The following is a 15537-nucleotide window of genomic DNA, read 5'->3' on the forward strand; positions in this document are numbered from 1 at the left end:
TATACCTGCAAAGTCCCTATACCATGTAACATACTGACAGGTTTCGAGAATTAGGGCATTAACATCTTTGGGATGCCATTATTCTGCCTACCACATACTGTAATACAAATGTGAAGTTATTTTATTAGTTCTGTGGATGGAACTAGGAGAATGAGCTTGGAAATGTAAATAATATTCATCAGAGTCAAGGGAGTATTAATGTTAAGACAGGAGTGACATCTTTTAATCGGAAATGAATTTGATAAAAAAAAATCAGATCAGACTGGAAGGAAAGGGGACTTCTGAGGTAAATGTCCACTGCTGAAGCAGATTCCATATAGAAGATTAATTCTTAACATTTTAGATACAAATAAATAGACTTAACAAAAATTCCCCCAAAATATAATTTAATAAAACTAATGTTAATTAAGCAAATGGATATGAACATTTTGTGTATTGCCTACAATTATTTACTTTGATTAAAGAGCTATTGATTCCAATTTAGAAAAACCTTGATTAATGTAAAGTCGAGAATGTTGGTATAAAGAAATGAGTATCCAAGGTATAAAGAAATGAAAATGTTAATAAAATTTAGTTATTAGCCAATGTATGTCATAGCTAAAACTACACGTATACATTTGTATGCAGGCAAATTTCCATATATACAGATAAATTTGCTTCCATATAGTTTTAGTTACTCTGGCATTAACATAAATGCTTTATTCTTAATATTTTAAGTTTTCATAGGGAAAAGATCATCTGCACCTCTTACAATTTAAGAACATTGCTTGTTTTACTCTTACCCATTTTTAAATGTCAATTTAGTACTTTTTTATTTGAGTAAGGAGTTAAGCAGGTCCATTTTCATGTTGCTATTTCATGTTTTGAAATACAGTCCTAGGCAGGAATAAAGATGCAGACGTAGAGAATGGACTTGAGGACACGGGGAGGGGGAAGGATAAGCTGGGATGAAGTGAGAGAGTGGCATGGACATATATACACTACCAAACGTAAAACAGATAGCTGGTGGGAAGCAGCCACATAGCACAAGGAGATCAGCTCAGTGCTTTGTGACCGCCTGGAGGGGTGGGATAGGGAGGGTGAGAAGGAGACGCAAGAGGGAGGAGATATGTGGATATATGTATATGTATAGCTGATTCACTCTGTTATAAAGCAGAAGTTAACACACCATTGTAAAGCAACTATACTCCAATAAAGATGTTAAAAAATAAATAAATTAATTAATTAATTAATTAATTTAATTAAATACAGTCCTAGGGACTTCCCTGGTGGTGCAGTGGTTAAGAATCCTCCTGCCAATGCAGGGTACATGATTTCGAGCCCTGGTCTGGGAAGATCCCACATGCCGCAGAGCAACTAAGCCCGTGTGCCACAACTACTGAAACCTGTGTGCCTAGAGCCCGTGCTCTGCAACAAGAGAAGTCACCACAATGAGAAGCCCACGCACCACAATGAAGAGTAGCCCCCGCTCACCACAACTAGAGAAAGCCCTCACACAGTAATTACAACCTAACGCAGCCAAAAATAAATAAATTAATTAATTACAAAAATACAGCCCTATTCTCACATACATTTGAAATGTACCTTCTTTTGTTAAAGGTGAAGAGCTTACGTTAAATGAACAAATTAGCAATGAAATTCCTAACTGTGCTTAATATTTAGCACAGCAAGCTTGAGAGTTATCACTATTCTTGTTTAAGAAGAGCAGTTTCCTATTGAGGAAAAGTAGAACGTATTTTTGAAGTATAAAAAGTTATATCTCTGTTGCAACGGATCTGAACGTCTCAGCACTCATGATGTAACCTTATAATTTATAGAGAAAAGATTAAGTTTTAGAGTGTTCATTAAAGCTTATTCAGTCAGTGTAACTTTATATTTTCACAAACATATCACCATGAAGATAAGAAATTTTGTCTTATTATCACAGTGAGCATTAGTCTTTATAGAATAACATACATTCTTACTAAAGTTTCCAAATGTTGGGAAATTCTAAATTTTATTGCTTGCACATAATGTCTATTTTAAGCACTATGGGTATAGAGTGAATTTCCGGAGGTTGTTTCTGTGATTGTTGCTTTCTTTTGGTATAGTTTCTTTAAAGTGTCCATGTACACTTCAAATAACATTTCTTTTGAGAAATATACATAAATGTTCAGCTATGCTTTTCAATTCCTGGGTTTCCTAAATTCATGCTTAATATACCTTCTCTGTTAGGGTTCTCCAGAGAAACAGAACCAGTAGGATGTCTGTGTGTGTTTGTGTGTGTGTGTGTGTGTGTGTGTGTGTGGAGAAAGAGACAGAGGAAAAACAGAAACAGAGATACAGAGAGATTTATTATAAGGGAAAGGCTCATGTGCTTATGGGTCTGGGAAGTCCCAAGGTCTGCGGTTGGTGAGATAGAGACACAGGACAGCCAATGGTATGGTGTCTTAGTTCAAAGGCCTGAGAACCAAGAGTGCCAGTGGTATAAATTACAGTCCAAATACCACCAGGCTCAAGACCCAGAAAGAGCCAGTGTTTCAGCCTGAGTCTGAGGCTGGAAAAGACCAGTGCCCCAGTTGAAGCAGCCAGGGAAGAGGAGTTCCCTTTTCGTCAGCCTTTTTTGTTCTATTCACATCTTCAATAAATTGGATGAGGCCTACTCATATTAGAAAAGGCAATCTGCTGTATTCATTTTATTGATTCAAATCTTAACTCATCCAGAAACACCCTCACAAGCACACCAAGAATAATATTTGGCCAGATGACTTGGCACCTCATAACCCAGGCAGGTTGAAACATAAAATTAACTATCACAAGTACACCTCTTTTGAAGCTGGCACCTACACACATTTCCTTAAACTATACTTAGATCTCTGAATACTCAATAAAACCCCTTCCCCAGAAGAGGAGGTAAAGTGTCATTTTCCTTGGTAGAGGCAGGTCTAGTGGCTTATTATGGTGGCTTCTCAGCATAATATCCTTTGCTCCACAGCTCAGAGAACAATTGCGGGCATTCTGCCAGTTGCTGAATATATCTGTTCCAATTATGCATTCCAGAACTGGGGAGATAACCACAGGATGTGTTTGGGTGCTCACTGAGCCCACAGTGAGATGGACCTGAGCTAAAACTTCATCAATCTCCTGACCTCCATAAGACGCTACTCTGATATATGAACCACAGTGACATTTTGGTTCTCCTGGAATTAATGTCAGATTATATCCACTGTCCAGTAGATTCCCAATGGTCTGATTATTTCCATTCCCCCACTGCACATTTATCCTAATAAAAGCCAGTAGATCCCTTTGAGAAAGTCTGGGAGAAAGAGTAATAATGTAAATTGTTGGCAGTGTACCTGGGTTCTTCCTCAGTGGACCCTGGCTGCCCCTTCATTCTAGGACTTCTGGGTTGTAAACTGGCTCATGTCTGGGAATTGATTGAGCGGCTGTGCCTCTTTTTATGGTTCAGGCTAGACTTTTGACCTAGAACTTTTCTGCTTATGCAGATCAAATAAGAATTTAGTGGGCTTCCTATCTGTTTCCCTACTATAAACACCATAATCAAACTAGCCAACACCATAGGTCTGTGGGAATCACACTGTTCTAATTACTGCTTTGATGGTGCTGTTCATTATGGTAACTACTCCCACCTTGCCTTGGCATTTGAGTGTGGCTCCTTGGCCCCTGCCACCTTAGGATCCAGTTACTTCCATTGCATTTGTATTTCCTAATTCGGTGACTGCAGTTTCCACTGTACGGCTTGTCTGTAGTGCAGAGGGATCACAGAACGTTTCAAAGGATGTTGGGGCTCCCCCACCGCACAAATTTATTTCTTGTGGTCATGATGAAAGGTGTGTTTCTAGACCCTCCTAGTGTGGGTGAGTAGGTCTTAAATGTATTCACTCTAACATTCCAATCGCCTATTTCTAAATTTATTGTATTTCTGTTAAAAGTTTTTTAGCTTAGTATACCTCATTTTCAAGCCAACCCTGACCTGACACTGATATATAACATGTCAAATCAAATGTCTCTTTTTACCAAACATCACTGAAATCCCCATACAGTTGTTTTTATATTAGTAAGCTAGTAAATATGCTTGCACTAGTTAAAGTATTTACCATTCGATCTGAATTTTGCTGTTTAACACATTAATGAGAATAATGTAACTTCATACACTTCTTTTTAAACATTAAAATGTGTCTATTAAATACTTTGTCTAGCATTCTTTTGGTCCTACGAGCATCTGAGGCATCTTCTTATATGGTAGAGCCCATTTCCATATGGAAGTTGAAAATGCCTGGCTATTGCTTTTCAAGGCTCCCTTTCGGCTAGGGCACAGCATGATGTAGGTTCTGAAAATAATATTCACCAGTCGGAACTATCAGTATTCTTTTTGCTGATAAGTTGTGGCAACTATGGCAACTGTATCTGATTTCCAGAGAGGGCAGAAGCAGCAGTTCTATTGGCAGATTCCAGTGACTCAGCTGGTGGTTAACACTAAGGCATCTAGTGTCCAGATCTAGTTGGAATGTTGGAAGAGAGTGCCATGGTTTTGGATGTAACTCTGAATCCAGTTCTCTAGCTCTCCCAAAGATTCTCTGAGTTACCCAATATTCTTTCAATAAATTACTGTTCTGTCTATATCAACCACATTCTGTCACACCGTTGACCAAGGTCATTCTACACACATTAATAGAAATTATGTAAGAAATCTATATAAATATTATTATATCATTGTTGATCATTATTTTGGATGGTTTTCTTTTTTATATGTTTTGTGCAGACTGTTGGATTTCTGTAAGTTTAAACTACTTTTCTTGTGTTGCTTATTTTTTTCTACTCTGCACTTTTTAAGTGGTATTGTTTCCTTTATAATTACAAAACAATTACAGGCTTGGTTTAAATATTGTTTAAAATTAAGAATTGGAAATACTATTTGGTGTTATCTGAGGATATATTGTATTCATATGACGTTTATGGTTCCCGGCAGTCAAATGCTATTTTGGGAGACAATCTTTTCTTCATGATTAAGTAATTAACTCTACCTTTACTTTCCTCTCACAACCAATTAGTTGTCAGATTCTATGGGCTCTGCTTTCATGATGCCATTCACCTATCTTTATTCCTACTACCACCATCATCCTATTCAAGGGTCCTGTTAACTCTTTCTGGAACTTTTATTTAATGAACCTTTCTTTAATCACTTCTGCCTCCAATTCACTCTGAGGCCAGTTTAATCTTTCAGGAGCAGAGCTCTTAGCTATAATCTTTCTCACCACTGCCAGCTCAGTTGAATGTGAAATCCACAGCTTAACATGTAGGATTCTCCACATTACGGCCTCAGCCCACTTCCTCAAACGTATTTGTTAACTGCTGTCCTATGTGTACAGAGTTAGGGTAAAACTGGCCATTTTATTGTTAAACAGTGTCTTTATTTTTGTATTTTCATCTCTTTGCTTGTGCTGTTATTACTGGCTGTCCTTTTCTTAATCCTGACCCATAATGTCTTCCTTGGAGATACCATCCATACACCAAGATCTCCTCAAATGTCTCCTGACTCCCCAACAACATAGAGATTCCTCTGAAATCTCACAGGAGTTTTCCTAAATTCTACTTCAGGGATTTATAGGGTATCATATTTTCAACATCAAATTATATATATTTTAATAAATTCTCCCCAATTACATATCCTCTGCAGGGTATACATATTGCTTTAAACTTACAGGGTATTTAATAAGCATTTCTTAAATTTTATTCATTCATATAGGTGTTTGGTGCATTACAGGTTTCATAACGATAACAGGCAATGGAAATCAGAGCAAATAAATTTACAGTGTCTGGCTGACTTTAAGGAGGAATGGAAAATGTCTGAGGCTGATAATGAGGAGTGTGTGGACTGAAGTAAAAAAGACTAAAAGTGATTGTTATTGCCTGGGATCATTATGACTCTGCCAGTTAAGCTTTCTGCAGAAGGGAACGAAGCTTTCACTAGCATCAGTGAGCACCACTGTATGAAACAGATTAGCTAGAAAGTAGTAGGTAAAAGAACTTCATATCAGAAGTTGAAATGGTATTATCTTTTGGTGATTAATGATTTCTTTGAAAGTGTATTTTTAACTACTGAATACAAATTGCAATGTCTGTCTATACAAAGCAGGCTTGCAAGGCAGTCTGACGAATACAGACACTTGGTTTAGATTTAAAAGACAAGTACATGACTAGATTTCTGCACACCTATGAAAATATGAGGAATTATCTCTTCTATTTAGATTAGGCTTGTCTTCTACAGGACCTCTGTGTTTCTTTAAATATTGAATTTGGGTGATTATTTTGTTATAGAAAGCAATTATTCTCCCAAAGGAAGTTCTTAATTTAATGGAACAAGCATTCCATTAAATGGAATGCTACCATCTGTTGTTATTATGTGCAAATATATAAGTGCTGCTATGAAGGACACTAGATGTGGCTCTTAGTCCTGAACAATTACACTCTAAACTATTAGTTTTACTTTTAAAAAACCTTTATAATTAAAAAGAAATATGATAATAATTAACAAAACATCTATCCTTTCACCCTTTGTAGTTAGAATAGAAAAGCATGTACTTTTTTTCCTTTTTTTTTGGCATTAGTCATATAGTGATTTAATTATCTTTTTTCTTTTCATCAAAGAGTCAAACTGGTGGATATTGGTTTCTGTGGGTGGAAAAACTCTGCTTGTCTTCTTTTATATACTGAGTACATTATCATGTTAGGTTTGGCAAGTCAAATTAGAATAAAAAAAGTGTTTTCTCATAATTTAAAAATCCGTATTTGTTCACATTTGGCAGATATTTTTGAATCATTGTTTTTAAAGAATAACTGGAAGAATATTGAATTAGAATGCAGTGTTAGGGCTGCCATGCACAGTTTTTCAGGCTGCAGACTGCATAATTCCATGGGCTCCATAATACCTTTGTAATTTTGACATAACAAATGGCCTCTAAATCAGAGTAGATTATCATAAAAAGTTTTTTTTTTCTTGTTCATGTTATGTGACCACTGCTGATCAGCTGCTCTTCTGCTGCATGTCATCTTCATGCAGGTCCTAGGCTGAAGATATATCTTCTATTATGAATTTCTAGTTATAATGATAGGGAGGAAAGTAAGCATAGTGAAGCACACCCAGGCTCTAAGACTTCCACCCTGAAATAATAGAGGAATTTTGGCTTATATTTTTTTGGACAAAGTAATTTAAGTGATCACAGGTCACCAAGCTATAGATGTATAATCTTGTCACAAGATAAGGCAGGGAATTTTGGAGAACAGTAATATAATCTACCAGAGGCACCATTCATATGAATGAATAATGAAGCCTCTATGAATTCTGTTTCACTTAGACTCTGAATTTTTATGTTTGGATTCTCCCTATACATTCATTTTAGTTAAGTTTCTTTAAAAATTTGCTATGTTTTGAGGTATGGATATTCAGATTTTAAAATTTTATTTAAAAATAATATTTATCCAAATTAACTAGAGAATTGACTTAGACATATCATTAATTTTGAAGTTCAAAACTCTGAATATTAATAATGAAGCTAGCCAGCTAACTCTCTCTGCTTTAAGTTACAAGGTGTCATAAATGACTACTTTTGTTCTTTTTTATGTTATCAGACTTTAAAAATAGTGTTCATTAAGATGCTTTTCCTGAAGAACAGCCTAATTTATACAAGTCATTTTAGTATATAATCTGTTTAAAATCTACAGTATTATTCATTAATAATTAATTCTAATGGATAGTAAGTTTCAAAATCTATCATATATTGAGACCAGAAGGCTCCTTAAAAAAGACATAGCTCACAACTTTCATTATTAGTTCCATAGCATCAATTTCAATGCAATGAAGCTTTAATTACTTATTTCATTACTACACAAATTAAGATTTTAGACTTTTTCTCTCTCCTTGATTTCAGAAATAGCAATATTTAAATAATAGTTGGAGGTTATAATAGAATTCCATTTTGGATGGACTTAGTCATGAAAATCCAATTTAGATGTTATTTTTAAAGTCAAGTCTATTAATGCCATCTTTTTCACATGATGACATTGTCCTTAAAATAATTAGTTGTATTTGTAGTGTTGCTACAGAATTTGAAATATCAATTGATATAAAGCTACCATGAGATATATATTATATTATTTTTATTATGACCCAAAATACTGTGTTTGTAAATCCTGACATCTACCTTTTCATTTTCTTTTTTGAATATATTATATATATATATATTTTTTTTATAAATTTATTTATTTTTGGCTGCATTGGGTTTTCATTGCTGCATAAAGGCTTTCTTTTTAGTTGCGGTGAGCAGGGGCTACTCTTCATTGTGGTACATGGGCTTCTCATTACGGTGGCTTCTTTTGTTGCAGAGCATGGGCTCTAGGCGCCCGGGCTTCAGTAGTTGTGGCATGTGGGCTTTAGTAGTTGTGGCTGGTGGGCTCTAGAGTGCAGGCTCAGTAGTTATGGAGCTCGGCCTTAGTTGCTCCTTGGCATGCGGGATCTTCCCAGATCAGGCCTCGAACCCGTGTCCGCTGCACTGGTAGGCAGATTCTCAACCACTGTGCCACCAGGGAAGCCCTACCTTTTCATTTTTAATCAAAGATTTTAACTCCACTGTTCTTTATTCTAAAGCACTCCTTTTTTCTAGTGTACATGGGGTGGCATCTTACATTGGTGTCAGCATATTATATATAGCAGCATTTATGTGCCAAATAGGATACTGCTTTACACTCTCTAAAAATGTCCTACATTCAGGTTTTCCTTCAGCATTGAAACAGGTTATTATTTCTTCATTTGAGCTCCAGATAAAGTTGTTTGCTGATGTTTAGTGGCCAACATGGGCTGAAATATGCACACCTTCAAGCGCTCAAATCACATTCAGTGTGGAATTACATTTGCTGAGGCTAGATGTATGAGAGATACGTGGTAGCTTAGCTAGTAAGACACACGGATGCAATAGCAGGTTCTCTTGTATTTCATGTTCAAACTGGAATAAACATTAATTCAGTGCATTGGCTAGTAGAATCACCTTCAGTGATTACATAATCTGCCTTCTCTTCTTTCCTCACTTTCTCTTCCTACCTCTCTTCCCCTCCCCATCTAGTTTAAATATCATTAGTATCTTGTATGTATAATGTGATTCCATTGTATACATCTTTAGACGGTTATTATGGCCTCTCTGACACACTCATTCTCTGACACATCTTCCCATTTCATTTTCAGGTGTATAGGATCAGTGTCCAATTAATATAAGTGCACAGATACATATTGACACTAGTGTTTCATAAAATGCAACCATTTAATTCTCTTAATCTTAATTAATCTCTAATTAATTCTCTTATCTTCATGCTTTCCCTCATTTAACCTCACCTTAGACCTTTAATTTGAATAAGTGAATTGACTTTCCCCTACTAAAAGTAAAGTTTATAGAGATTTTAACTCTATGTGTATTTACCTAAAGTGCAGAGTGTAGACATGAATGGGGAGGCTGTAAAAGACCCAAGGTTGAAGAAAAATGCAGGCAGGCACTCCTTGTAAGCACTTGCTGAATACCCTCAGCAAAGTCAAAATAAGTGAGAGAGCCTATGTGGGATGGAGCTGGGGAGGGGAACAGTTTTATTGCTGAGCAAGTGAAAGTAGTTATCATTAATGCAACTTCTTTTGTACTCACAGTTGAATCAGGAAAGTCAAATTATGTAGGCTGAGGGGCCACTCTTATAAAGCGTCTTTAACACCTCAGGTATAACTGGCATAAATAAGCCCTAGGTGAAGCTATAATCGTAGATAAAGTTGCTAACATAAAAGTTTGTGCTGAAAAGAGAGTAGGAGAAATTGGACCAGGTCTGAAAGCAGGTGAGAGAAATAAATTCCAATGAATGACACCTAGGCACTCTGCATATTGCTGATTCGAGGGCCTGAGAGCCCCCTTTTTTTTTTTTCTTGAGAATAGTGCAAAAAGTAGTAATAAACTCACTATTAGGTATAGAAACTAACCAGGAAAGAATTCTGTCTTAGGTAGAGAAAAAGATACTAGAACACAGGAAGTTAGTACCAGCTGCAGGTTTATAAGAGATAGAAGGCATTGATTTCACGCGTTATGGAGACAAAAAATAATGTTAAATTTTTTAACATTTGAAACTTCTGTTGAATGAATAAATGCATGAATGTCAAAAAATTAAGTACAGACATTCATTCCAAAGCCATAGAGGTAAATTATCTACTATCCGATGAATGAAAGATGAGAGAAGTAGGTAAAGCTTGATTGTTTTTCAATCCTGGAAGCAATACATAGGAAGATTAATGTGTAGGAGAGTGATTATCAGTACGTAGAATCTGGGAGAGAAAAAGGTGGGCAGGAATCCAGGCAGCCATGTTTGTAAGAAGTAAGAGATAATGAAGGTAGAAAAAACAGGAATGGAAAGGAAGACAGACATGAAGAAGATATTATAACAATAGAGCCAATAGGTCTTTGAACTGGTTTGATATGATGTGTGGGTGAATTTAGAACCATAGCTAACTCCAAGATCCAAGCATTAGTGACAGTGAGAATGGTAGCTCTGTTATTATCATAACTACGGCAAACTAGAGAAGGAACAGATTTACCTAGACAGGCACGTAGTTAGTGAGGGGAGGAAAAATGATCAGTTCAGTTCGGGACATAATGAGTTTAAATATCCATCAAGTAAGATGGCTCGAAGATAATTTGTAACAGGGCTGTGCAATCTGAAAGGCCAAAACCATGGAAATTAACCAAGAAGCAACTCTGGAGGAAAAAGAATGTAGGGCACGGACATGAGAAAACCTTGGTGGGTAGTACAGATTAAAATTAAGGAGTGTTTATAGAAGAACAAGACATCTGTACTATTATACAAATCAAAGCAGAAAATCAAGAAGGAAGCACATTTCAACATTGCTTAATGTGATGCAGAATTGAGAAAGGCAACAGGTGACTTGTTCACTGGCAACCTGAAATGGTAGGAGTGGAGTCAGGTTGTAACGGGCTAAGGGGGAGGTGGGTGCTGGCATGAACACAGCATGTATAAATTGCTGGTTTTAAAGTTTGCTGTGAGACAGTGGTTTGACCAAGTGTGTAGTGAGCTAAATGGGATATAAGGTACAAGAAATGTGAAATATGCAGGAGTAGGAACTACATCTTAGCTATTTTGTATATCCTGGGGAGCTTTGCACAGTTCTTGGCACAGGGAAGTCTCTTAATAATTGTTGAATTAATGAATAAATGAGCAAGAAAACCAGCTGGAAAGCTATTTACTTTCTTGTCCAGAATCCTGAAACCCGTGTCCTTACAACTGTTTCAGGAACAGATAGCTTAAGCAGATCTAATTGCACTGTGATTCTTATTCATTCTAAAATCCCTGACTAGTACTTATATATGGAGGAAACATGAATTGCTGAGACACAACTTTAAGCAAATAAAAATCAGTCATATCGTTAAATATAATGCCGAATAGTTTTCTTCTAAACTATTGGACTGAATTAGATTCATTTTTAAGTATTGCTTCTTACCCATGAATATGAAGCTCTGTAGATTTGTATACATATGCTTTGATCATAGCATTCCAAAAGTGTAATGTCGTAAAATGAAGGAATTGCTCTAAACTTAAAGATGTACTTACTGTTGTACTATCTATCAATAGCTCAACTGGCTTCCTTTGAATAATAGCATGATCAATCCACTGCCCTATTGCTCAAATGACTGGTTACATAGTACAACCAAACTGTCGTAGTTTCAGGGAGTCAAGAACATTTACATTTGTACTGAGCAAATAACATGCTATTCATGACTTTGAGCTTGGGTAACTGATTATCTGAAAAGTGATTCATGATCAGCAACAACATAATTATTTCATAAGCCTACAGATTTCCATAGGATATGATTTTTGAGTCTAACTTGCTAGATTTTGTCATTTTCTGTTACTTCTCATGCCATCTACTGTATAAATATATTGAGCTTGTTTTGAAATATCTTAGAAGTTTTTACTAGACCTAGACTTAAATTCTGAGAAGTTAAATAACTTGCTAGTTGTAATAAATGTAAATGTAAAATGCAGTAAACTACTTTTGAAATGCATTAAAACTTAAATGTCAAAAGTGACATACTAGCAAATTCTCGAAATATGATTTATATTAAATGTTTTAAAATATTATCTTCAAGGTATTTAAACAAACATTAGCATATTAGTTCGGTCAGGCTGCCATAACAAAGTGCCACAGACTGGGTGGTTTATACAACAGAAATTTATCTAATCACAGTTCTGGAGGCTAGAAGTCCGAGGTCAAGGTGTATGCAGGTTTTGTTTCTTCGGTGACCTCTCTCCTTGGCTTGCAGATGGCTCTCTCCTCCGTGTGTCCTCACTTGGCCTTTTCTCTGTGCAGCCCTGGTGTCTCTCTGTCTGTCTTAATCTCCCTTTATAAAGACATCAATTAGATGGATTAGGGCCTACCTCATTTTAACTTAATCATTTCTTTAAAGGTCCTATTTCCAAATATAGTTACATTCTGAGATACTGGGGGTTAGAGCTTCAAAACATGAATTTGGGGGGGAAACAGTTCAGTCCATAACAATAAGCTAAAGTATTGGTAGATTTTTCTGTTCATCTAGAAAATTTCCTAAGTTTCCGACAAATGTGGAAAAATATGAAATATATATCTAGTAAATCCATTGTGGACAGCAAACAAAGAGCCCAGTGCATTGTAGTGATTGAAGGATTAGACTTGTAATCAGATAATTTGGATTCTAGTACCCCAATATACCAGAATATCAGAGTGGAATGATTTTTGGAAAAACAAATTGAATTACTATTGTGTCAGGAAACAGAACATTGGCTATAGTCTCAATTCTGCAAGTATTCCCAGCAAGTTTCCTCTTATATTTATCATTATGAAATGATCAGTCTACTTCTTATTCAGGTAAATATAGTCTATAATTCAAACAGAAGTGAAAATAAAAGTTTATTATTCTAAATTTGAAGGTTTGTAATCATTAACCATCCTGCCAAATTCACATGTAATGCATTTAAATGAAAACATGTAATATGTGTATCTTTTATAAGCCTTTTACTTTCCTTTGTGTTGTAGGCATTCCTAGTATGCAAAATAAATCATGCAAGTACCATGTACAATAATTGCTGTTTTAAAATTCTATCTATAAATTTGAAGTTATCTAAAATAGTCTATTAGAATATGTGGTAAACTTATTTTGAAGTACCAGTAGTAGACACACAGTGTTTGATGGGAATGGGAAAATTGGATTTTTGGCATGGACATCAAATCTGTTTAAGCTAACTAAAGCTTTATCTCTTGAGTGTCACCTCTATTTGGATGGCTTCAATGCACAGTGGCCACCACAGAGGCTTGACTGTGCTTTTGACCCTGACCTCTGAACATAGTGATTCATTAAGGATAGGCACAGCTGGACCAATTAGAACCCATCTCTAAACTGGAACTTGGAGTGGATAAATGTGACAGCCAAGAGTTGTGGAAGATAAGTCATGCTGGTGGCCGTGACCCAGAGAAAAGGCCCACACACCTCTGCCTTAAAAGTTCCCAGGGTGTGCCCTGGCTCCCACACTTCTGGAGGCTGGGTAAGATGTCCCAGTGGTTTTGTAAAAAATTGCACATCATTTTTATTCCTTTCATTTTGCTAGTTTGGCTTAGATTGCCGACAACTAAAATAACGTGTCTATATATGTGTTATATATATATATGTGTGTTATATATGTGTGTGTATATATGTATATATATGTGTATATATGTGTTATTTTATATATAACATATGTGTTATATATAAAATAACATGTTATTTTATATATATATTTCTAACATATTCTCATAAAACAACAATTTTAAATTGTCCTGAGGCAAGTTGTTTCCCACTGAAATTCCCTCAGAATATTGACTTTCTTCCCCAAATGTATCATTATAATTTTACATTATAAAGTTGCTTATCTAAAGAGGAACATTATTGGAAATAAATTTAAGAAATACACAGGATTGTCAATCATGCATTGACAGTTTTTATAAACGGGTTATTACTAATTGGCTATTCAGAAGCTATACATTTTTTTATTGTTAGCTTATCATGATTTGTCTACTGAGACATAAGCAGCACTTTGCTATTATGGAGAATTAATGAAGTTGAGCTAAAAGCACCTTAATCTTGTCAGAAACATCAAGAAACCAGTCTAGTTTCAACCAACCCTGATGATTTTGTGCAGAAGAAAGTAGCTTCAGGAAGTCTTTTCCAGAAGAAAGTACTTTTTTGAAAGTTGGCATTTTCTTCACTGATGTTTTCAAAAAATGTGACTTCCACATAAAAGAAAGGACTGTAGATATAATTCATTCTCTTTTAAATAAATAGGCATGAATTATGTGAATGATAAACATAAGGCTACAGCCTTTGATTTGCTGAAAAGTGAGTGGCTGCCTGGGACCCTACAGCCAGAGGAAATAAAGATGAAAATTTATAATAAAAATGTTTAAACATGGCTAATTTTCCCCTTTGTTTCTTATGAGGGAAGTATATGTATATTTTAAATCTATTTTATTTGTTTCACTTGGGGTTTACATTATTTTCAATGTTATCTGAAAATGCTTATTTTTAAGGCTCAACAGAAAGTGATAGTGTTTAGCTTAATTTTATTTAGTAGCACTTTGCACCCAAAACTTATAAAGGTTTTCACATATATACCTCTTTAAATTTCACATGTGACCAGAGTAGTATGTTATCTCCATTTTCAGATGAGAAGGTGTAACCAAGCAGAGTCAATGTTTCCAAAAATCATTGCTCTCTCTGACTCAGGTTTAAATAAAAATTAAATCCAATTCCATAAACCTGACCAAGGCGGTGAAAGACTTATATGCTGGGAACTATAAAACATTGATAAAGGAAACGGAAGATGATTCAAAGAAATGGAAAGATATTCAATGCTTTTGGATTGGAAGAATTAACATTGTTAAAATGGCAATCTGCAGCTTTAATGTGGTCCCTATCAAATTAGCCATGACATTTTTCATAGAACTAGAACAACTAAACCTAAAATTCATATGGAACCATAAAAGACCCAGAATTGCCAAAGCAATCCTAAGGAAAAAGAACAATACTGGAGGCATAACCCTGCCAGACTTCAGACAATCTACAAAGCTACAGTAATCAAAACAGCATGGTATTGGCACAAAAACAGACATATGGATCAATGGAACAGAGAGCCAGGAAATAAACCCACACACCTATGGTCAATTAATCTTCAACAAAGAAGGCAAGAATATACAATGGAGAAAATACAGTCTGTTCAGCAAGTGGTGTTGGGAAAGCTGGACAGCTGCATGTAAATCAGTGAAATTAGAACACACCCTCACACCATACACAAAGATAAATTCAAAATGGCTTAAAGACTTAAATTTAAGACATGGTACCATAAAACTCCTAGAAGAGAACATAGGCAAAAATTCTCTGACATAAATCATAGCAATGTTTTCTTAGGTCAATTATTATGTATATTCTTTCT

General features: G+C 35.5%; 1 protein-coding gene across 4 annotated transcripts in view; it reads left to right on the forward strand.

Moving 5' to 3' along the window:
* The window catches only part of EPHA6 (EPH receptor A6), a gene marked incomplete at its 5' end in the record, with an annotated part of 867182 nt that overhangs the window by 288413 nt on the left and 563232 nt on the right, over window positions 1-15537 (forward strand). The gene's annotated exons all lie outside the window — the stretch shown is intronic.

Source organism: Mesoplodon bidens (genome assembly GCF_964165515.1).
Source record: "Mesoplodon bidens genome assembly, chromosome: 5".
Classification (NCBI taxonomy): Eukaryota; Metazoa; Chordata; class Mammalia; order Artiodactyla; family Ziphiidae; genus Mesoplodon; species Mesoplodon bidens.